Here is a 25410-nt window from a genome sequence, read left to right on the forward strand (position 1 = left end):
TTTGGTGTACAGCACTACATTTGCTCATCTGGGTCAGAACCCTCACAAACACCAAGACTGGTTTGATGAAAATGATGGGGAAATTCAGAAGCTGCTAAATGAGAAACAAGAACTTCACAGGCTATACCAGCAAGATAGTTCATCTTCCTCTAAGAAGGCAGCATTTAATTCCATCGAAAGCAAAGTACAAGCAAAGCTTAGAGAGATGCAGGATTCCTGGCTCAGTAAGAAGGCAGATGAAATTCAGTTTTATGCTGAGAGTAACAATCCAAAGCACTTTTATGATTCCCTGAAAGCTATTTATGGACCAAAACCTATGGTGCATCACAACTACTCGGTACTGATGGAGCCACATTCATTAGTGATAAGGACAAGATCCTAGAGAGATGGGCTGAACATTTCCATAGTGTTCTCAACAGACTATCATCAATCAATGCTGAGGCCATTGACCATTTACCTCAGGTTGAAGTCAGTCCCTCCTTAGCTGAACTGCCAACTGAAGAAGAGGTTTTGAGGGCCATTAGACTCTTTTCATGTGGCAAAGCACCTGGTGCTGATTCTATTGCAGATGAGATTTACAAGGTAAGGGGACCATTGCTCATACAAAAGGTGGCTCAAATTTTCCAGGTTATATGGCAAGAGGAGGTTATCCCCCAGGAGTTCAAGGATGCCTCCATTGTCCATATGTATAAAGGTAAAGGCAATGGATTGTCCTGCAACTATCCACCTTTGGATACTCAAAAACAGTTATCATGTCTCCTTAAGTCCTCTCTTCTCGTGGCTAAGCGCCTCTAGTTCCTTCAACTGATTCTAGTATGGCATGAGCTAAATGTTCTTTACCAAATTTCTTAGTAAAAGTACTTGCACAACCAGGGATCCAACCTTAGTTCACCCTTATCTCTGCCATGTACATTGTTGAGCCGTCAAACTAGTTTGCTGGCTGTCAATTCTTTTTTGTTGATATCCTCTGAATTTGAGAGGTTGGAGTGAGAAAGCTATTTCTAGGAAACATTTCTTGGAAAGGGGTATTTCTGGTATGCTTTTAAGGAACAAAAGGAGGGCTGAGCCTAACAGGCTAGAGAATTTGTTGGCTTTGCATGTATCAAGACCATGTTTGTATCACAGAAGGAATTTACCTTCTTCCTCAGGAAGATGTTTTCATCACCATGTCCCATCAGCCTTCTCTCCCTGGATGATGCCTCTGTCCCTGTAGCTGTCTCACCCTGTAAGATCCCTCTGCCTCCTCTTATGATTGATGAGTTCTGCCTGGAAGATCCATTTTAATGAAGTTCCCAGGCTAGTCATGCTAGTATTCCTTTACCGGCTCTGTTCCTGACTCCCCATACTTATTTCTCTACCATGCCTTTCCACGAATAGCTTCTCTCCTCCACTGACTCTTTGCCTTTCTTTTATGTGCCACCCTCTCTTATTAGAATGTAAGCTCTTTGAACTTATACTCCCAACAGTTAGTACAGTGCCTAGCAAGTAATAAGTGCTTAGTCAATACTTGTTGAGCAGAGTTGTTTTTACATCATCTACATTTCTCACTCTATCTCTGACGAACCATCCCCACTAAAAGCCATCATGGATAGTAAAGATGCTTTTGTAAAGGGAAGGAAATAGTTTAGTAACACTAACCAACATGCTGAAAAATCTTGATGTTATAGTCCTCCACACCCACACTTCCACAAAGGAGTATCTTCTTATGTCTCTACTTTGAGGCCAATTTTGGCCATTAAAATTTCAGAGAATTTCATTTTAATTGCTTAGTTGTTGTTATCTTCACTTGGATACATCCAGCACCTTCTAGTGTCCATGCCATTGCCCACCACATGCTCTCCCTCTGTTTAAACTGTTTCTCATCTCTTTCTCTGGTTTTTATAATTCTACTTGTTTTTTAAATCCCAATTCAAATGGTACTTCCTCCAGGAAGGCTTCTCTGATCCACCCTTTCATCTGTCTGGGAATTCAAATCAACTGGTCTGGGTGAACTAAGTCCCATGGTATTCAAGTGATCTGTGGATACGATTGTTAAGCCATTGTCAGTGATCTTGCCAGAATCATGGAGAACTACTGAGGAATGGCAGGACTAGAAATGAGTTAATGTTTCACCCATTTTCCAGAAGGGGTAGATATTGGATTCTTTGAATACAGACCAGTGAACTTCATACTGATTCCTAACAACTTTCTAGAAAGCATTATTAAAGGGATAATTTGTGAATATTTAGAATGGGAAGTAGGGCTCCACCTAAGCTAACACAATTTCAATCAGAACATCTTTCCAGTCCAACCTCATCCTTTTTTTGATGGAGTTGTTCAACTGGCAGATCAGGGGAATGTCATAGACATAGAGTGCCTGGATTTCAGCAATGAAAATATGAGTCTGTCACACTATCTTTGCAGATGTGTACAAAGACAGAGGAAAGAGATGGACTGGACAGTAACAATGATAGCAGTTGACATTTGAAGTCTATGATGCATTCTACATAGATTTGATCCTCTCAACAACCTTGGGAATTAAGTATTACTGTGTCCATTTTATATTTGAAGAAAATGAGGTTCCATGGGGCTCAAGAGCTTGACTTTACTGGGGGGAGGATTCACACGTAGGTCTCATTCATCTCTAGGACCAGCAGTCTTTTCATGCTGTAGTAGATAGCCTCACAAGTAAGTACAGTCAAGTGGATTCAGGAACTAGATATGAATAATTTTGATTACATAAAATTGAAAAAAAGTTTTTGCACAAACAAATCTAATAAAGTTAGATTAAAAGAGAAAACAAACAACTGGGGGAAAATCTTGGCAGCAAATTTCTGATTTAAGTCTCATTTCCAAGATATGTAAGAAAATGATTCAAATTTATAAGAAAAAGAGTCCTTCTCTAATTTATAAATGGTCTAAAGATGTGAATAGTTCTCAAGGGAGGAAATCCAGGCTCTCTGTAATCATATTTAAAAATACTTCAAATTACTCCAAATTAGAGGAATGCCAATTAAAGCAATTCTGAGATTCTACCTCATACCCATTAGAGTGGCAAAGATGACAGAAAGGAAAATGATAAATATTGGAAGTACTATGGGATATTGACTCATTGTTAGCTGTGAATGGGGAGGGCCATTCTAGAAAGAAATTTGTAGTCTTTCTCCCTCTCACAAAGGGTCACTGACACTGCATGCTTTTGACCAAATTATACATCACTAGATCTATACCAAAAGAGATCAAGGAAAGAGGAAAAGGTCCTTTATGTACCAAAATATTCATAGGAACTCTTTTAGTGGTTGCGAAAACCCTCTATAAACTAAGAGGATGCCTGACAACTGAGGGCCATTGCTCATTAATTTGCTTCCCCTTACCATTTTCAGGTTTAGTAACCTCTCCTTCTAAGGTTCATACAATTATACCTACTACCCAATCAAAATCCTAGTAACTATTCTCTGCACACCTTCAGGCCACTCTCCTTTACTCAATGAGTTTGGTACCTGGCTTGTAATTTTTCTCTCCTCCCAAACTCATACTAGGGGACTTCAACATACAAACTGACCTTCCTTCAAACACTCCACTTCCATGACCTACTTCTCCACCCACCTCAGATGCTCATACTGTTGATATTTCCACCACCTATAAATGTACCACTTCTGTGCTCATGAATACCCACATCCCATTATCTGACCAGAATCTATTGGTTTTCCACCTCTCCCTGTGCCTTCTCTTAGCAAACTCTTCTCTTGATCCAGAAAATGATTTGGAGACCCCTAGGATCATCTGTTAGCCCACAGGTTTCAGAGCTGTTGTGTGTAAGGTAGTTGTACGAGCGAGATGAGTTCTCTATGCTCCCAGCTTCAGACCATAAGAGCAGATGGATATTTGACTTGAAGAGGCAGTTTGAGAGGCAGCTGAACTTTATTATATTTCTTTTTTTAATTACAATTTTTCTTAACTAAGTTGCAAGTGGTGCTTCTGTTCTGTCACCCCAGGAGGCCCTAATTAACTTGCACTCAGCAGTATGTACTCTAGAGTGACATCTCTGTTTACAGTTTGCTGTGTTTATACTAACTTCAGCAAAGTGGCTAACACCTGAACAAAACCTGAGTAACTGCACCTGCTCTAGAACGGGGAGTGGCCTGGAAGGGGAAGACAGGCTGTTCCTGGATAAAATCAGGGAGAGGACAAGTCGACTTTAATACCTTTAACCCTCCCCTTGATTTCCCCCTTTCCCACCATTCTCTTCAATCTTAGCAAATGGCGACCTTGTCCTTGATCCTGTCTGCCAAGAATCTGACCTAGCTCTGTCCTGTCCCTTGGCCTTCAGCCTACCTACACCACCCTCACTCCCCGCTGCCTTTCTACCCTTTCTACTTCTTATAACATGTAGGATGCTGAACCTGTACTCAAATAACCTGGGTTTAAATCTTGTTCTTAACACCAACAGCTATATGACCTTGGGAAAATTATTTTATCTCTTGGAGCCTCAGTTTCCTCATTTGCAAAATAGGAAAAAATATATGTGTAATGATCATCTCACAAAGTTGGTTAAAAATTTTTCTTTTGGTGGGAAGCAGGTAAGTCTGTGATTCTGTGGAACCCGCTTCCAATGACGTTGACTATCAATAACTGTCTTTGAGAGTTGCCCAAGGCATGAATACTTTATTGACTTGCTGAGTGCCACACACTTAGACGAGTCAGAGGAAGGCCTTGAACTCAGGCCTTCCTCATTCCAAGGCTGGCTGGCCCTCTATCTCCAAACCTTGCTGACTCTCATGTTACTCTTATGTTTTAGCTATTTTTTTTTCAGAATTTCTGACCTCTGCCCCAGACATTCTAATTAGGGGCTGAGTGAAGGCTTACCTAGCTTACACTATAGCTGGCCCTAGATTCCAGACCAGAGCGTGTTTTCCAATTTTCAGTCACTTCTAGTAAAACTATGCTGTTTATTGGATGGGCTAACTCTCTTTCTCTTGTTCGATCCCAACTTAAGTCTTCGTTGGGTCGAACTTGTTGCTACATAATGATGCCCAGGCGCATTTCACATCCTCCTCCTTTCCAGATTCTTTGTTGCTTCTGATTTCTTTACTTCTCAAGCCTCGGTATTGAAGCTTTTGATTGATAACTGAATTGTTTGATTTGTTCTTTGTGCTGCTTTGACTTCCTGTACTGCTTTAAGCTTTCGACTTTTACTTTGAGTTGCTGATTAGGGAATCTAGAATTCCCAAAGTGGCATGTATACTCTAGCTCCCTCTCCCAGGACCAGCCAACTCCATCTGACCCTCAGGGTGCTAGGAGATAACTTCAAGGGTCTAGGGTATTTCTCTTCTCTGCTATTGGCTTGAGACCTTATTACTATGAACTTCTCCATTTTTAAGGGAATAGTGACTAGTATCTGTTTAACATCAATTGAATTTTACAAAAGAACATTTATTTCACAGATATTGCAAAAAAAAACAACACAAAACCCCATACATTTCACCAATGGAGGAGGGGCACACAAAGCTACCACAGAGAAAAGACCCTAACCAAATAACTAGAAAGAAGGGTTTCTGAAGCTCCTTTCCTTTCAATTTTTGAAGGATGTGCACCCTTCCTTCTGTCTGTCTCTCTGTCTTTCTGTCTGTGTCTCTCCCTGTCTCCGTCTCTCTCTGTCTCTGTCTCTGTTTCTCTCTCTCTCTCTCTCTCTCTCTCTCTCTCTCTCTCTCTCTCTCTCTCTCTCTCTCACACACACACACAAAATTATTTAAGAAAACATGATCTCATTGCTATTGGAGGGATCAAGGACACCTGACCACCTGTCCAATACAACCCCTTCTCTTTATGCTCTATTGTACTGCTACATTTGGTAGCTATGAATGTGACCCCTCCATTAGGAAGTGCCCATTCTTGTGGGCAGGGATTGTTTTTTTACCTTTCTTTACATCCTTAGCACTTAGCACTATGCCTGGCCTGTGTAGGCACTTAACATATGCTGGTTGATTTGTTGATCCAGGTCTGATCCTGGTGCTTTCTTTTTATTTGAGTAAAGGAGTGGCTGAGCTCCAGACCAGTCTGTGCCAGGAAAAGACTGGAGAGATTTTGTGAGCTGCTGTAGCCCCATGTGGATACTGCGAAAATGCTCACAACTCAGTTGAGGGCCTGGAGGGCTCCCACAAATGGGTATTAAAAATGGGAGATTCTTTAAACAAGATAGATTGCACTAAATACTCTATTGGGGACCATGATAGTGTCTTTGTTATGAAGTGTTTTTAACTCTCCTACTCTTAATAGCTTCCTTTTAAAACCTTAGAGGACTGTGTGTTGTCTGTCCTCTGTTGTCATCTACAGATTTTTTCCAGGAAAAATCCCACTGGCACATAATTTTTTTCCATGCATGGATCAGAAGAACGTCCTCTGTCAGACTGCTTTCCAACCCAGATATCTCAGAGCTGGTATCTCCTATTGGGACTAAAGGGGCTTTGCAGAAAAATCAGAGGTAGAAGTCAAAGCTAAAGTATTAGTGATTGGAATCTTTAAGGAAAGGTCTTTGCAGGTTTGTTAGCACCCAAGGGAACACAGAAGAGGAGAGAGTCTATCAACAATCATTTATTAAATGTCTACTATATGCTAGGCATGGCACTAAGAACAACACTGCATATTGGTATAATAAGGGAAAGATACTAGGACAGCATTGGGCACTGAACTCAACCTTCTCTTTCACAGATGAGGAAAGTAAGGTCCCAAATGATAAATCACTTTATCTACACACCACACAGGTAGAGGAGAGTAGCAGAAGTAGAATGTGAACATGAGTCCTTTGATGATAAATCCAGGAGTCTTTGCACTGTACCATGTTACCTCTGCCGATCTATCTGAATGATTCCATGAAAAGGACACTGGATTGGAAGTAAGACAATCTGGGTTCAAATCCTGGCTCTGCTACTTACTGGTTGTATGACTTTAGCCAAGTCCCTGCATCTCTCTGAGCCTGTTTTCTCATCTGTAAAGTGGACTAGGTGGCCTCTAAAGTGCCTTCTGTCTCTCAGTCTATGGTTCTCTGACAGTATGTGGTTGGTTTTCTATATATTTTATCCCATATAGTTGCATGTTGAACTTTTTCATATGTTAGGCAGATTCTCTCAGGCTACCTTTTTGGAAAAATGGCAGATGAGTGTCACTTAATTAGAATATGATGTGATCAGGGATAATGGAGTCACAGGTTTCATCACCAGGTAGGACAAAAATTGACTTCATCTGTTCCATGACTCCATATTTCTCCTCTAATTTGGGCCAACTGTCTTGCAAATACTTGTAATGGTTATAATGAGGAGGATTAGTTGAGAGAATGTGGATGGCTTAGTGCAAACCAATCCTTACTACAAAAAAGCAACTCATTTTGGTAGTGGGATCAGGAAATCTTTCTTTGCATATGATAAATATGACATGATTATCAGCAATACATCAACTCATTCCCTAACTGGGGTAGGATAAATAAGGCTATATAGAGGGCTGACAGCTTTTGCTCAATTTGAATAATGCAGAAAAAACTGAGCATCAAGTTAGCAATAATTAATAATTAAAGCTAAAGCTTCCAAGTGACAAGTAGTTCTTCCCCTTGGCTATTGCCTCCCAGGTGAGTTTTCCCTCCACTTTGTGGAAGACTCCCTGGGTTTCTGTCTACCATTTTCAACTGAAGTTATCTTAATTGGTTTGAAGGTCACCTCATTTATTTATTTATTTATTTTTTGCCTCTTGTCTCAGTGCATTTTGTGATGATTTCCCCTGACTTGAAAAAAATGTAGGAAGGAAGGAGGGAAAAATGGAGGGAGAGAAAAAAGGAAGGAAGAGAAGAATGGAGGGAAGGAAAGGCAGGCAGGCAGGAAGGAAGGAAGGAAAAAAGAAGGAAGGAAGGAAGGGAGGAAGGAAAGAACTTTACAAATATTATGTTATTTGATCCTCATAACAACCCTCAGAAGAAGGTTCTATTATTATTCCCATTTTACAGTTAAGGAAAATGAGGCAAACAGAGATTAAATGATTTGCCCTAGGTCACACAATTAGTGTCTGAAGTCATACTTAACCTCAGAATTTCCTGCTTCCAGGTCCAGTCCTCTATACACTGTGCCACCAGGACTGAGAGACAACTGTGCTGCACCTGAAACCAACAAAAAAGATTTCTGTGTTATTCTTTCCATATGACTTAGGGCTCTGAGGGACATTAGAGTAAATCTAGTCTAATGCCCTAATTTTACAGATGAGAAAACTGAGGCCCAAGATGGAGAAGAGACTTATTCAAGGTCACACAAGTAGAAAGTATAGTAGGCAGGACTCAAATCCAGGTTTGCTGAATTTAAATTCAGTTCTTTTTACTATACCACATACTGTGCTTGATCAAAGACAATATTCTTATCTTCCTGATTCTTCCAAGTGCTTTGTATTTATGTACATACAAAAAAGGATGTCTCCTTTTCCAATTGGTGCTTAAAAAATAAAAAGTAAAGAACTGAGTGGAATATGTCAAGTGTGACCAAAGTCAGATAAGTAATGGCATCAGAGTAATAGGTTGGTCTGTTTATTTGGGTGCTACTTCCAAGAAAGTGACCAATGGTTTTGGAAGGTAGTGTGATTTGGAGTCAGAGATTATGGGTTCCAATCTCAGTTCTACTACACATTACCTATGTGTCCTTAGGCAAATCACTTCCCCTTTCCTTGATCTCAGTTTTTTCCTCTGTAAAATAAGAGGACTGGATCATCCTTAGGGTGACATCTAGCTCTCAATTCTTCAAGAAGCCAATTTTGAGAGGCAGTATGGTGTAGTGGATAGAGTACTGGATTTGGAGGCAGGAAGACCTGAGCTTATATGCTGCCTCAGATACTTACTAGCTGGTTGACCCTGGTCTACTCATTTAACTTCTCTGGGTTTTTGTGTTCTCATAAAATAAGGGAGATGCTGGATTTGATGACCTCAAAGGCCTCTTCTTCTCTAAATCTATAATCTTATGAACTTCAAATAGTTATCTGTCAATATAGATCTACAGGGGAAACAGAGGCATATTTGCTTTCTGTTTTTTCAAGAAAGCAGCTTACTCAGTTAGTGAATTTGGAAGTATAGGACTGGAGAGTGACAGAGTGTTATCAAGATGTTTGGGCGACTTGTGGCTGTTTGTACCTGGGGTCGATCTTTTGCAGGAAATTGTCCCTTATACTCATCTTGTGGAGGTTAGGAATAGTGACAGGGAGGCCAATGCTATGGCAACAAGAGCCATCACTGAATAGGTGTCCGTGTGAGTGAATTAAGAAAAGTGCTACAGGACCTGGTGCCCAAGTCATTGATATCATACTGGAATATTAAAATAATCCAATCTGATGTAATCAAATGATTGTCCAATTGGTTTGGGAAAAATCTTCAGGCATAGCACTACCCTCCCAGGTTTTAGTTAGCCACTATTGATGTGTAGCTAGAAGAAAAAACTTGTGGGTATCTTTAATATGGCTTTAATGATACATGTTGTTATTGGCAACCATTTAAAGCACCAGAAAGTGAGTTTAGGAGTGGAACTCTTTGTACAATGGATCATGACCAAGGTCATTTTACAAAAGGATCTTTTCCTTGGACAAATGGCAATTGGTAACATCCTCTGAAATTGACTGGAAAATCCATCTATTCTCTTTGAATAGTGATTAAACTTGTCACTGTTTCCTTCTTCAATCCCTTTATTAGTGAATAGTGACATACAGAAGCCCATTTAGGAATCACAGCCAAAACATCATAGAATCTGAGAGTTGGAAGGAATCTTCATGCTCATGCCTGTCCTCTTTGCAGCATCTCTAATAAGTGAGGAAGTCATCTGGTCTGCTTCAATACATTCCAATGTTGGGAAATTCATTACCTCCTGAGACAAACTTCTATTTTTGCACAGATCCAATTTTTAGGAAATGATTCATCAGATCATAGATTTAGAGCTGGAAAGGACCCCCAGAAGCAATTTAGTTCAATCCCCTCATTTGACAGTTAAGGAAGCAATGGCCCATGGAAATTAAATAATTGGTTTCAGTTCGCAAAGGGGGTAAATGGAACTGGGATTTAAACTCAGGCCCTATGACTCCAAGGTCGATACTCTATCCACATCATATCCTGCTTCCCAGAATAAGCCCCAAATCTGCAACCATGTAATTTTTGTTAACTAGTCATTTTCATTTCACAGATCTAGCACTCTGTAAAAATACTAAGTTAAAAAAACCTAACAAGTATGTATTGGCTACTCCTCATAAAATAGTCAATACATATCTTTGAGTTTTAATTTTATGCATTGTGGATGAAAGGTAGAATGATTTGGCCTTCATGTTTAATAAGACTCAGGTTTCACTCCTCCCTCTGACATATTCTGGCTTGGTAACCATGGAAAGTCCCATTTTGTGTCGTTTACCATGTTGCTGTCTCAGGCAACTTTCTAACACTGTAAGTTATAGAAAAGTTGCCACTCTGAATGGAAGATGTTTCCATGATATTAAATCCCAAGTCTGGGATGCAGTCCGCTTACTTACTCCCTGCCCCCCAAAAATCTCCTATGTATAAAGCATTGTATTAATTTCTGCTTTCTTCAATACAGATGCTTACTAAAGATGACTTCACCGTTTGCAGGCACTCTCACATATCTTCAACATCCATGAGAGATCATTCCAGAAATTTGATCCTAATTCTGAGGAACACAGTGACAATGTATATGGATCAGATATGGTCAGAATTACTAAAATTTCAGTGTTAACTTATTGAAGTATAATATATAATATATTAACAGGTATAACTAATCACATCAATACATATTAATATAATCATGATATAATATAAATATATCAATACTTTAACATAATGAATACATCCACATATATGCAAATGTAGTATATGAACAGATGTTCATACTTATCATGTATAACCAATCATGCCAATACATATCAATGTAGGTCAACATATGTTCATACTTATAACATGTAATTAATCATACCAACACATGTTAATATTAATAATATACCCATGCATATGCAAAAGTGTTATATTAACACATGCTAATATGTTGGCATGATTAATTAATATATCAACACATGCTTATCACATATAATTAACCATATTGGGTACATGTTAATATAATAAATGAGTCCACATATATGCAAATGTATTATATGAACAGCTATGTTAATATATTACATGATTAATATATTAACACATACTTGTCACACATATAACCCAAGAGAGACAGGAATAAATAGTTACATGATGATATGCGGGAAACTCGGAGACCTCAAATAAATGTAGCTGGTGGTGGATGAGCCGACAGGCAGGAAGACTTGAGTTCAAACCCAGCCTCAGATACTTATGTGACCCTGCGTCACTCAGCTTCAGTTTCTTTAACTATAAAATGGGGTTGCTTTGAGGATCGAATGAGATAATATTTGTAAAAAGTGCTTAAGTTCCTGGCACTTAGTAAATACTATATACATGAATGTTTCTCTCCCTCCCCGCCTCTCCATTGGTCTGACAAAGCCTGGATCACCATCATCAGAGGCAATGTTTTAAATTAAGCAATTGTCTCTAGGGGCTCCTGTTAGACAGTTGTAGCTACCCCCTAGGAGCAGTAACACATTATCTTATTGTAGAAATAATATTGAACCTTGAGGGATTGTAATAGGTTCAAGGATTTTCACACAGTGGGTGGACTAGGGCCCTCTGAAGCAGAAGAAGCTTCCTATGCTCCATTAAATGCTAATTAGCCTCCACAGATATGACCAGACGAGAGAATAAGTAGTCCTGGCTAAAGAAAGAAAATACAAGTTCTGATGGTTGACTGTGGCTCCTTTCCTGTGTCACGGGGTAGCTTTTGTCAGGTTGACATGAACTCTTGGAAGACGTGCTGTCTCTCTGAGACATATATCTGAGACATAACGGAGAATCTCTTCAGTCTTGTGAACTAAGATGAGTGTTACTCACTTCTGGTCATGATTCATACAGTGACAAATGGTAGATACTGTCAGAATGAACCTGGAAATCATCTCGAAGGACTATGAAGTCCTGGGAAAGAAAATTTAGCCATTATGGGCACAGGTGGTGTTTTTATTACCATCACCACTTCTTTAATTAAGATTTAGAAGGAGGAGGAGAAGATGAAAAATAAACAAGTAGTTAAGAAGATAGTCTGAGATGGGATTAGGATTTTTGAACCAGGTTTTAAGATTATGAGTCTCATGATCGCGTTTAGTCTTTTACAATTTATCATTGACTCGTCTGCATTTCCAAACAATTTGATTCCAAGGAGACTTGGTTCTACATTTATTTTATCATACAAGTGCAACTAGTATCATGTATCAAGTACCCCTAGATAGGACACACCAACTAAAGGGGAGGAAAACATTTGACCTGGAAACATAGATGTGATTGAAAGGGACATATCATAGGATCACAGATTTGAGGGCTGGCAAGAAAAGGTCATTTAGCCCAACTCTCTCATTTTCTTGATAAGGAAACTGAAATCAAGTCAGCAAGCATTTATTAAGCACCCACTGTGCTAAGCACTGGGGATACAAAGAAAGGCAAAAAAGCAGTCCCTGCTCTCAGTGACCTCACAGTTTAATGGTTCAGACAATTTGCAAACAATTGTATAGGCAGGAAAAACTGGAGATAATCTAGAAGGCCCAGGAAGGGGGTTTAACAGCTTGCAAAGCAAGCATATCTGTATATACTGATACACACACATACTTTATATATATAATAGTACATATTCTACAGTATAGTCTTCATATACTATCATATATAAGGTACAGCATATGCTGCATATACTATTATATATGATACAGTATATATTGCATATACTATCATATATACGTATAGTATATGTTGCATATACTATCATACATACAATATAGTATATGCTGCATATACTATCATATATGGCACAGCATATGCTACATATATTATCATATATGGAGTACAGCGTATGCTGTATACACTAGCTGGAATTATGCCCTGACACCTCTGAGAAGTGGGGGGGGGGGCAGTGAGAGTGTCATTGTTGCCGGAGGAGTCATGGTTGAGTTTCCTTTTATTCTCTGTGCTGTCCACCATCAGCCTGACTTTGCTCATTTTATCTGAGGAGCTGGGATGCTTCAGGGGACATATCTAGATGATCATGAAGGATCCACTGTCTCCCTACAGTTCTACACATCCTAACTCAGAATCCGTCTTATTAGTACAACTGCACATGGTCTGTCTAGCTCAGTGACATTCCATGGTTGACCCCTTAAACTTTATCCATGATTCAAGATCTAGGGATCTTGACCCTGGCCAGGTTTGTAGAAGCTTAAGGAGAGGAAAAAGGAGGGTCTACAAGTGGAAGTAGTAGGACCGATGGATTTTCTGAGTCTACGTTCTCAGGTTAGGCCTAAAAACTGAAAGGCTTCGGGAGAATAAGAATTGACATCAGTCCATGGCTCTCTGAAATATCCCTATTTCTTACCATGTCCCTTGGTCCAAGAGACCCTATGGGGAGAAGAAGCCTGGAATTCTTTATGCTCAGGGTCTTAGGAAAAGGAAGGAAGAAAGAAAATAGGATGATGAGTTGAAATTACAGTGACTTCTTATATTCACAGGTGATAAGATCATAGATTTAGAGCCAGAAGGGACCTTGGAGGTCATCAAGTCCACTTCCCTATCGTTTTACAAATGAGGAAACTGAGGCACATAGAGGCTAAGTGACTTAGCTAGGGTGATGCAATACACTAGCCTATCTGAAAGGACTTTCCAAATCTTGAGGGAAAAGTCAAGGCAGAAGAGAAAGGGATGGAAGTTTATTTGTTCTTTGTGGCCTCATGGTAGTACCTTGTGAAAGAGAAAATGATCACTATCCTTTGAGAGAATCAGATCCTTTAAAGCCCATCACTGAAGAATCCTCATCGGTCTCTTCCTTGACCTGAGGTACTGAGTGACTGACTCTCACTGTGACCACTGCCCAGGGCTGGCTGTCCTGGAGCTTGAGGTGGCAGATTGTGGGATGTGAGCATCTGCTATCTGAGAAACGTTCTGGGGAGGGACTGCTGGTGTTGCAGTCTCTATGCCACAGCTGCTTTGGGGTGGCTCTCCCCCCAGCCTTCTCTCTCTCAGATCTCTCCCTGCTTCCCTCCATACCCTCATCCTGGCTTCTAGAACAAATAAACCTGAAAGGAGAGAAATAGCAATGGATTCCACTTAACCAAGGGGCCATAATGTTCCATGTACTAAGGAATGTTGCCTGTCAAGCTGAGAGAAACGAGGTGATATTATCAGACCCATCAATTACTGGTCTTTCAGGAGCCTCTCTTTTTCTCTCAAGTGCAACTTCTCTCCTCCCTTCCTCCCCTTCTGTTCTCTTGGCTTCCCTCCGCCTTTCCCACTGCTGATGTTTCTACTTTCAGAACTGTGCCCCACAGGTTCTGACTCAGAGATGCGGAAAAGTGAGTCGTTGTTCATGAGTCAGATTAAAGGCAAAGAACCCATAACAACCAGAAACTCACATTCCCCTATCAAACATCCTTCCCCTCTCCCCCATACATACAGATGTCAAATATTCTGAATGATGCCCCTGCCCCTGGCAGACTGCATCTTGGGAGGAGTGAAAGGTAAGGAGGAATTCCAGTGGCGACAATTCTTCTTTCCAAGTAAGAGAAAGCTGTGCTGGAGGGCATCAATGACTCATCCAACATCTTTGCTGAATTTTAAAAATGAACTAGATCCTACATCTGAGGGTCACTTTTTCCCCTTCCTCTTTATCCTATAGTTTCTCAGCTTTGTCAAGTTGAGGAGCAGGGTGATAGTATTGGATTGTTCTTAATGAGACTGCAACATCAAAGACACACCAGTCAACAGTTGTCCATCATTGGGGCACCTGCATTCCTCAGTCCCTGCATCCTTTAACCCACAAGCCACTTTGTTGATGCTCTTGGTATATCTGGAGAGCATGTGAGAAGAAGGTGGTGACCTGAGGTGTCTCCTAAATTAGAGGATTCTATTTAGCTCTTTGTAAAGAAAAGGGGAGGGAACATTGGTTCTAATTCTTCTTCATTACATGACTAATATGAAAATATGTTGAATATGAATATTATACATATATGGAGAGAGGGAGGGAGGAACAAAGGGAGAGGGAGAGAGAGAAAGAGAGAGAGAGAGAACCTGTATCAGATTGCATGGCATCTTGGAGGAGAGATGGGGAGAAAATTTAGAACTCAAAATCTTATGGATTTTGGTGAAAACAAAAACTAACTAACTAAATAAATTTTTAAAAAGAAAAATTAAGAAAAGAAAAGGGGAAGGAAGTGGGGGGAAAGGAAGTCGACTGGAGATCTTTATTTTTCTTCATTTGTCCCTTCCACACAGATCCCTAAGTATCTTGGATTTCTTGTCTCTTGAAATGCTATTTAGTGAGAAGTACCATATACTAAGCTATAGAATGTCATTTTAGGGACTGTCTTGATGTGTATTAGGGGAGGTTATGGAAAAGAAAGACATAATCAGAGAATCTTTATTTCTGATTTCTTGTTTTTTGTGGATAGAATGTTGGGCTTGGAGTCAGGACAACCTGAATTTACATTCTGCTTCAGACATTTATAGGCACTGTGACCCTGGGCAAGTCACCTCCCTGCTGTATGCCTCAATTTCCTCAGATATAAGACAAGGAAATTGATGGCCTCAAAGAAGCTTTGTAGCTCTAAATCTATGATCCTATGTTCCTAGGATTTCATTGGAAGAGAGGTTTCTAAGAGAGGAAACTCATCTCTCTGTCGAGTCAGTACCTAATCTTCTTACGGTTTTTATGTGTCATGGACCTCTTTGGCAGTCTGGTGAAACCTATGGACCTTTTTTCAGAATAAAATTTTTATATGCATAAAATGAAATACACAGGATTTCAAAAGAAATTCAAGATTAGTGAAAATAAAGATAAGGTTCCCCCCCCCCCATCCAAGTTCCTAAACCCTCTGATTCCCTCTACATGAGGCATCCCCAGGTTAAGACTCCCTGAGAGAGTTGTCCAAGACAATGAGAGGTTGAGGACCACACCCAAGGTCACACAGCCACTAGTGACAGTCAGGACGTGAACTTGAACCTCTTGGCTCTGAGAATGGTGTTCTATCCATTAGATCATTTTGTCTCTCAGAGAATCATAGTCACATCATTTTACAGCCCCTTTGCAATTGTTTGGACTAATCCCCCTCAATGATAATATTATATTAGCTAGCATTTGTACTTTGAAGTTTGCAGAGTATTTAACATGTACTGTCTCATTTGATGCAAATAATAATCATGAAAGGTGGGTGCTATTATTACCTCTTTTTAACAGTTGAGGAAACTGATTCAGAGAATGGTTAAGTGACTTGCTTAGGGTCACACAGTATTAGTATCTGAGGTTGGATTTGAACTCAGGTCTTCCTGACTTTGCGTCCGGTCCAGACTCTGGGACCTCAGCAGAATGGATATTGTTGCACCTCCAACAACCTGACTTTCTACTTCCTGCCTATCCTCTACTTGAATGACCTTAATTTCTACCCCACATCAGTCATCTTGAATCCCAAAGCCCAGGTCAATCCTTGGACCTCATCTTCTCTTGGAATTACCTCTTTTGATTACATCTGCCAATTCTCTCACCTCTTATTCCTTCCTTTCCTCCCACCATGCCCTTCACCCTCCCCATGATTTTCCACTCCCTTCTCCTCTTTCTCTTCTTTCAATCCATCATCCCCCTTTCAGTTTCCCTTGTCTCCCTCTGCTACTCTCCAGTGTGCCATCTAGTTGCCTCTAATAGGAAAGAAAACCATAGAAAGAAGAAATGGACTGCCCAAAGAAGGTCACAGCTAGAGGCTCGTTAGCTCATTGAAATTCAAGATAAAAAGGTCATTGAGAACTTGTTCTCTGGGATAGTGGAAGACAGCCATATTTCATGTCTCATTGAATGGGAGGCAATGCCCTGCTGTAGGAGGAAGAACAATAACTTAGTGTCAGGGGAACTGAATTTGGTTCTCAGCTCTGCCACTTACTACCTGTGGGACCCTGGGAAAATCACATCACTTATCTCAGCCTTAGTTTCCTTATCTGTATAATGGAGATAGTAACAACTAGATCTACTTTACAGGGCTGTTGTGAATCACATACTTTTCCTCCTGCCATTTGCATTCATCCCACTCTCTCCTTATGTGTTATTATCATTTTCTGACTCCTGGAATGGTAGCCCTCTTCTGTCCATGATTTCAGTTCCCCCCTAGTATGCCTATCTCTCCTATTCACTCCAGCTTCAGCCATCCTGGGTGACCTCAGCAAGATGAATGTTGTCCTACCTCCAACAACCTGGTGTTCTACTTCCTGCCTATCCTCTACTTGAATAATCTTCATTTCTACCCCACATCAGTCACCTTGCCTCCCAAGGCCAAAGTCAATCCTTGAACTTTATCTTCTCCTGGAATTACCTCTTTTGACCACACCTGCCAATTCTTTCACTTCTCCTATTCCTTCTTTTCCTCCCACCATGCCTTCACCCTCCTCATGATTTTCACCTCTCCCCTTTCTCTTCTTTCAATCATGATTTTCACCTCTCCCTTTTCTCTTCTTTCAATCCATCAATCCCTTTTCAGCTTCCCTTGTCTCCCTCCCTTACTTGAACCTCAAGGTCAGCCAATTCAACAATGTTTGTGCTAGAGGTACCGAATCCTTCATGCCCCTGACTTTCTACCTTACTTAGAAAAAGAAAAAGAAAGAACCCAATCTGAGATAACACACTCTAGCCATTCATTTTATCTTCTGTTCCCAGACTGCTGAGCATTGCTGGAGGACCTATACTGATTAGGTTCACTGTAAATGCCAGTTGTCTAACCTCAGCAGGGCTGTCACTCCTTCTTAGCAATCTTTTTATTCATCTCTTGTTGAATTCTTATCAAATCCCCCCTAGAAGTTGTTCCAAATCTTTTCCACTCACTATAAGTTCCCAGCCCCCATCTTTTCCTTGTCATTTAGCAAGATGGTCTTACTTCTTTCTTTACTGAGAAGATTGAGGTCATTCCTGATGTGCTCTGAATCTCCTTTAGACTTGCCAACATATTCAATGGCCTTGCCTAGATCAGGCTAGTACCTGAATTCTTTCTCCACTCATCCCAGGGATAGCTCTGATTGTGGATACAAAGGGTAAGACTTGGGTCTTACTCTCTGGGTGTGTACAGTCTACATTTTGGGAAGACAAAATTGAATTGGTAAAAAACAATTAGGGAACTTTGACAGGCTCAACAGATTGCAAATGGACGTTCAGAAAAGGGAGAGATGTGACTTAGAGAAGGTGAGATCAAAACTGGGCCTTGAAGGATAGTGTGGGACATAACCCAATGTGCAAGGGCCTGGAGTAAGCCCCTTAGCCTCAGTGCCCCTGTGAAAGAGAAAAGAACTTGTCCTCAGATAACCAGTGGATGGAACAGACCCTGTTGAGAGATGATGATGTGACAGGGTACCATGCACTCAGAGAGACATGAATGATAAAGTGTAAGACTTGAAATCAGAAGACATAAGTTCAAATCCTGCCATAGACAATGATTTTCTATATAATCCTGGTCAATTCACTTAATCTCTTATGGCCACAATTTGATTGCTTATAGAATGAGAATGTTAATGATTGCTCTACCTACCTCACAGATTTGCTGGATATAAAGTGCAATGCAAACTGTGCAGCAATCTATACTAGTGAGTAACTATTATCTGTAATCCCAACTGAGTGAGAGCTGCTGGCCTCTTTCCCAAGGAAAGACATTTACTGCTATGGTTACTCTTGGTACTACCAGGACTGACACAGACCATGCTGATGCTTTTTATGTCAAGATCCCCACCCCACATTAACGGTTCTTGGGGTATGCCCATGGATAGGCTAACTTGGAACAGAAGGCACACTGGGATTCTATTGTTTAGCTGCAAAGTCAGGGTTAGATAGTACTGAAAGAAGCTGAGGGCATATAGCACTCCAGAGAAGGTTTCTCAGGCTTGGAGGCTACATGGCCCAAAGCAGTCCTGGGCATTCATTTTTAGTATTGAACTCAGCACATTAGACCTCTGTACATATTATGAAATAACTCTCTATTTGCCAGTGGGTCATTGTAGCCTCCGCTGTTTTTTTTTTTTTCTGGAACAATGATGTAAGAGGCTTTGCTTTTTATTTAGTGGCTATTTAAAATTCTGTTGCTGTCCCAGCACTTACATAGCTATTTCTGCTGAGCTCTTAATCAGTTGGGCCAAGATTTGAGCTGGAAGTCTGTGAATAACAAACCTCTGCAGCAGGCCTGCCTTTTCTACAGAGCACTGACTTCCTGGACCTCCCCAGGGGTTCTCTGGTCCCCTTCTCTGTTTCGTCCTCTTTCCTGTGTGAAGCTGGGCTTAGCTGGCATAAGTGGCAGCTTGTGTTACCTGGTATAACTGGAGAAGTGTCCCAAAGCTTTGCTTATCCCCAGATAGCTTCCCCCACGGCTTGTCACAAAGCCTTAAATTGCCATCCTAAAGGTCAACTCCTTTAAATTAACCCTTAGGTCAATTAATATATGCATTTATATGACACTTTGAGACTTGGGAAGCACTTTACCTATGCTCTCTCATTTGATCCTCACAACTTACCTCAGTCCCGTGAAGTAGGTGCTACTTTGTTGTGAGGATCGAGTGAAATAATATTTATAAAGCACTTAGCATAGTACCTGGCACATAGTAGGTCATCCCCATTTTACAGATGAAAAAACTGAGGCTGAGAAAGGTTAATTGATCTGCGTTTGGCCATCTTGCTAGTAAGTGTCTCAGTCAGGACTCAAACTCAGGTCTTCCCAACTCAAAGTCTAGCCCTCTCTCTGTACTGTACCACCTAGCTGCCTCTCTAGCTGAAAGCATAATATCAAGGAAGAGATGGTGGGGAGAAACCACTGACATAGATCAATGCAGTCTACTTCATAAGAGTGGCTGGCTACCACCTTGGTAAAATGGGGATATCCATGGGATGCAGGACAGGTAAGTGTTTGATTCTGTGTAGAAATCACACAAAGCTGCTGAGAGAGGAGATGCCCAGGTAGGCAGACAGAGGGCACTGGGAACCTAGGAATATATGTTTTTGTGTGGGACGGGGAGGAGAGATGCACGGGGTGGGGAGATGGGTTGGTACTACAGACAAATCTCCCTATTGTTACAGTTGTATTCAGTTTAGAACCATGTCAGGTGGTGCTATCAGGGACAAATCAACTAATTTTTTCCTTCACTCTTTCCTCCTCATTCGCTGATGCCTTTTAACTCAAAGGAGAGATGTTTTATTAAGTGTTTACTGAATACAGTTTGTCTAAGTACTGTGCTGTACACAAAGAAACACAAAAGAATATCAAAAAATACAGAAGAATTTTGTGATTGAGTGCCTTCCCTCAAGAGCCTTACAATCTTGTTTGGGAAACATCCATGGAAAACAATTAAAAAAGACTAGGGGAATAAATGTACGGCTGTAGGGTGTTGCTATTCTCAGGTAGGGATGGACAGGCCCCGCACTTTCTTGACTTCCCTTCCCTAGAGGGTTTTAGAAAAAAGATTGATTTTGATCCCTTTTGGGAGAGGTGTTTATAGGTACATCTCCATTGATATCAGGGGAATTTAATATTTGTTTGGAATTTATGATATTTCTTTATTAGTGCTCTCTAAATCATGGGTTTTTTTCTTTACAAAGAAAAATAATCTAATTCAGCCCAGTAAGCATTTATTAAATACTTACTGTGGGGCTGCTAGATGATGCTAGAGTGCACTGAGCATCAGGCCTGTACTCAGGAAAATTCATCTTCCTGAGTTCAAATCTGGCATCAGCCACTTAGCTGTGTGACTCTGGGCAAGTCACTTAACTCCTATTTGCCTAAGCCTGTAAAATGAACTGGAGAAGGAATGGCAAACCGTTCCAGTATCTCTGTCAAGAAAACCCCAGATGGGATCATGGAGAGTTGGACATAAGTGAAGTGACTGAATAACAAAAATACTTCCTATGCTAGGTTTGGGGAGTGCTAAGACAAAATGAAAAGCAGTCTTTGTCCCCAAGGAAGGACAGTTCTACCAGAGAAATACAACATGCAAACAAAGAGGCCCACACATGATCTTTTGAGGAGGAAGATAACACTAAGTAGGAGATCAAGAGAAGGCTTCCTGTAGCAGGTGATGTGTGAATTGAACCTTGAAGGCAGTTAAAGATATTTAAGAACTAGAAGCGAAAAAAAGTGCTTTTACGGGTATAGATAACGTTTATACAAAGGCATAGTAATGGGAAATGAACATAATAAATGGAAAACTTTTTAAAATTTAGGACCCCTATTTTTACCAGGTAGAGATTTATTGATTTAACTTAGAAGTTGGAGTCTTCTTAAAAAAATCAAATAATCTGGGGAAGGCTAATCTTTATTTGTGCTAAAGCACAAAAGAACTGCTTTCCCTTTCACTGTGGGCTATCTTGGGCAGATCAAGTTTGGGGGACAGCAAATAGTCCAGTTAGGCTGAAATGCAAATTGTGTGAAGGAGCATAATGGGAAATGTCTGCTAGGTTGCCTGGAGTCAGAACATCCAGGGCTTTAAATACCTTGGAGAAATTTATATTGATCCTAGAGGTAATAGGGAGTCACTAGGGGTAATAGGGAGTTACACGGTTCATTTGTTCTTTCTGAAGATTATTGTTGGCAGCTGTTTTCTGACTATATTTTCATCACAATTTGAGTCCCCTGTAAGTACCCCAGGGAGGACCTGTTGTGAACTATGTCTTTGTTACCTCTGGATGTTATATCAAGACATTTTCCAGAGTCTTCATAGTCTTACCCCCCAGTGCTTAGCAAAGCCCCTGGAACATAATAAGCACTTAATAAATGTTTGTTGATTGGTTAATGAAAGAAAGGAAAACCATACCACACATATATACCAGAGGGAATCGAGGGAATTGAATGAGCTACACTGATTGCATCTTGTGACTCTGTTCTGGAGCTAGCTCGGTTCCCTTTCTACTGAATTTTGGTTCTAGTTCAATTTCTGTCTTTTGAGACAACTTCATTGCATTGTTTGAATCTAGCCCTGTGTGGCTGGGAAGCTGGACCACCTCAACCTGTTGCTTAGAGACCCTTAACTAAGGACTTAGGTTACGTTGATCAGAAACTCAGATCCAAAGAATGATACAAGGAGTTTTTTTCACCATTATACATCTCAAGCTGCCCATGTGTCTTAACTGAAAACTGACCCTGTATTGGGCAATCAATGACTGTTTCCTTGTTCCTTTAATTGAACAGACACTCAGGAGGTATGTGTAGGGGGGAGATTTGGACAACTCTTTTTGTGATTTCAGAGAATTGCACCTGTTTGCTCTTGAAAAGTCCCTGATCTTCCCTCCAATTAGAAATGAGATTACCTAATTATACATCTTATTTGGTATCCTGCTTACTGCTGTCTTTTAATACATAAAAATCTGTCTCCCACTGTATTTGGGGTCTAGTGCCAAGCAGAGGATGATTCCTCCCAATTTGCTATGTAATTGGCATACTTTACTTAATAAATCGATATGCTTGGGAGTTTAAACCTTTATTTTCACAATCATTTCAGATTTCACCTGTCACAGCACCAACATGTGTAGCATATGACCACACTCATATACAGCATGGGTAACTTGGCCCCGCACACTCTGTTTCTCTTTGTCTCTGTCTCTCTGTTTCCCTCTGTCCTGTGTCATTCTCTCTCCATCTGTCTCTATGTGTCTGTCTGGGTGTCTGTATGCCCCTCTCTCTCTATCTCTGTCTGTTTATCTCTGTCTGTCTCTCTTTCTCTCATTCTCTCATTTTATGGGAACCATAATTCAAAGCTGCAGGTAGTTCCAAAGAGAAAGCATCTGTGGTTTGTATCTCAGTTGTAATGCAGCCAGTATTGGGGAGAAGGAACAAGAGAGGTGCTTTAGATTCTTAGATGCCTTGCTCACTTAAGAGAAATAAAATCTACTTAGATCCTGGTGCTAGACTTAGTTCTAGGCCATCTGATCCAATTCCCTTATTTTACAGATGAGGAAACTGAGGCCCAGCAAAATTAAGTGACTTGCCCCAGGCCACATGAGCATAAAGCTCTCAGAGGATAGCTTTAAACCCAGTTCCTTTGATTCCACAGTCAACTCTCTTTCCATGGAAACACATTGCCTTCTACTTGATTAAAAAAAAGCCTTAGACTTTGCATTGGGGTGATCAGGACTCTCTGGGGATGTGATGAAAAAAAGCCAGTTTGAACTAGAAGGAATTAGTCTAGGCAGATTGATGTTCACTTGGTGCTAGGATTTTAGCTGGCAGTGTCCCCCTCCGCTGCTGTGAACATCTTGGTTTCTTCACTATGGGAGGAGATGGGCAGGAGGAGCTCAGTAGGGATTTGATTTTAATCTTAAAGAAGCTCCAGCTGTGTACAGTCCATCCATTTCTCTTCTGCTGAGCATCCTTCCCCGTGGGTGGATGGGCAGAACTGCCAGGTTGTTAAGGGAACAGGAGTCCAGTTCTGACTTTGCAGAACTTACCTCTCCTTATCTTCCTCAGGCCTCCTTCTGCGTCTAGACTGCTGCCTTCCTTTCCTCCCTCCCTCTTCTGTCCCTACATACTCCTGATGGTTGAGATAGCTCCTTTCCCTCTGACAGTAACAGAGAGAGGTGGTGGTGACAGAGGCTGCTTTGGCAGAGTTTAAGCCCTTCCTCTAACATGCAATGCCTATGACTCTGGGTAACCCACTTAATCTCTCTGTGTCCTAAACACCTCTTTTAGACTGGAAAGCACAGAAGGTTGCTGATCTGCACTGATGGAGAGAGTTTCCATACCTGGAATTCTCTACACCAATGAAATCATGGAAAGCTCTCCCTAAAGTGAATCCCCCAAACCTATCACCACCAATAATCTCCCTCATGTGTATTATAGATTTTACATTCTTTCCAGTACTTTTGTATCAATGATCTATTATTACTATTTACAGGGATCCTATGAGGTACACAGGGGATGTTGTTAGACCCATTTTACAGAGGTGTAGATAGGACACTTGAGATATAGAGAAGTCAAATGTTTATATAAGCTTATCCAATCAGGTTTTTGAAGAGTTCTGACTGAATCCCAGGTCTCCTGACTATTTGTCAGGGCTAGAGACATTCATAAGGATAACATGTTTTGCCATTGGTAACATGGAGGGATTTTATAGCAAGTTTTATACCGAGTTCAAAGGAATTGGTCCAGAGCTGGAAGAGGGCTTAGAGGTTATTGAGTCCAACTCTCTCATTTTCCAGGTGAGGAAACTAAAGAAGCTGAGAAAGGCTAAGAAACCTACCTAGGGTTATACAGCTAGTAAGTATATGAGGCACAATTTGAGCTCAGGTCTTCTTGACTCCAAGTCCAATATTCTCTCCCCCCCTGCCCCCCTTATTCATTCATTAATGTGTCTATCTATCTATCCATCCATCAATCCATCCATCTATCTATCTATCTATCCATCTGCCAGACCTAGAGGCCTGTGGGCTACCCGAGTCTTTCTTACCTCACCTCCCGAGGTCTTCGGCTGGCCACGCCGGGTGCGCATATGAGAGAAAGGACGTTCCAGAGTCGAACAAGGGTTGAGCTTTATTTCAGGGTCTCGGTTACAAGTGCAGGGGATTCTTCCTTAGGAGGGAAAGAGAATCTCCCAAGGAGGCAAAGATCTTACAATAAGAGATTGGAAGTAGAAGTATAAGTGAGGAGAGAGGGGGAGGGGAGAGAAGGAGAAGAGGAAAAGCGGAGCCTTGTGTCCTCTTTGGCTCGTCACGTGCTAAGAGAGCTTTCAGGCTTCCCTGATCCTACTTAACTCTCCAGCAGCATAGTTTGCATCTAAATACCGTGCTGTTAGGTAACTAGGTGTGCTCCAATCCGGGACAATCTCGAGGGCGGGGAGATCTCTCTCCCATCACGTTTCTCACGGGAAGAGGCGGAAATACACGAGATAGCTCGGTTCACCTCGATTCCCAGCCGTTTCCGGGGGGGTCTCGTGAGAGCTCTAAGATTTAGAAGTTCCCACCTTTACCCGCCCGAGACTGTCCACACGGAATTGAGCTTCCAACCCCAACATCCATCTATCTATTTATACATTCATTCATTTATTTATTTTTAAACTTTGTGTTTTTTTCCCTAGTATTCTCTTTACTGAACCATCAAGCTTATTATAGCAGAAAGGGAAAGGAAATTCCATCGGCTGAATTTTTTCTTTAAATATATCTTCTTTCTTCTCTTTTTCATCTTCTCCCTAACTTAAGAAAGGTTCTCTCTGATTTTCTAACAATGGTTTGTTATATTTGCCCAGTCCCCCAGATGTGCTTCTGTCAGTATATACTCCACATCTGGCTACTGGTGTCCACTTGGTATCTTGGTGTGCCCCTCATG

The sequence above is a fragment of the Notamacropus eugenii genome, chromosome 2 (genome assembly GCF_028372415.1).
Source record: "Notamacropus eugenii isolate mMacEug1 chromosome 2, mMacEug1.pri_v2, whole genome shotgun sequence".
Taxonomy (NCBI): Eukaryota; Metazoa; Chordata; class Mammalia; order Diprotodontia; family Macropodidae; genus Notamacropus; species Notamacropus eugenii.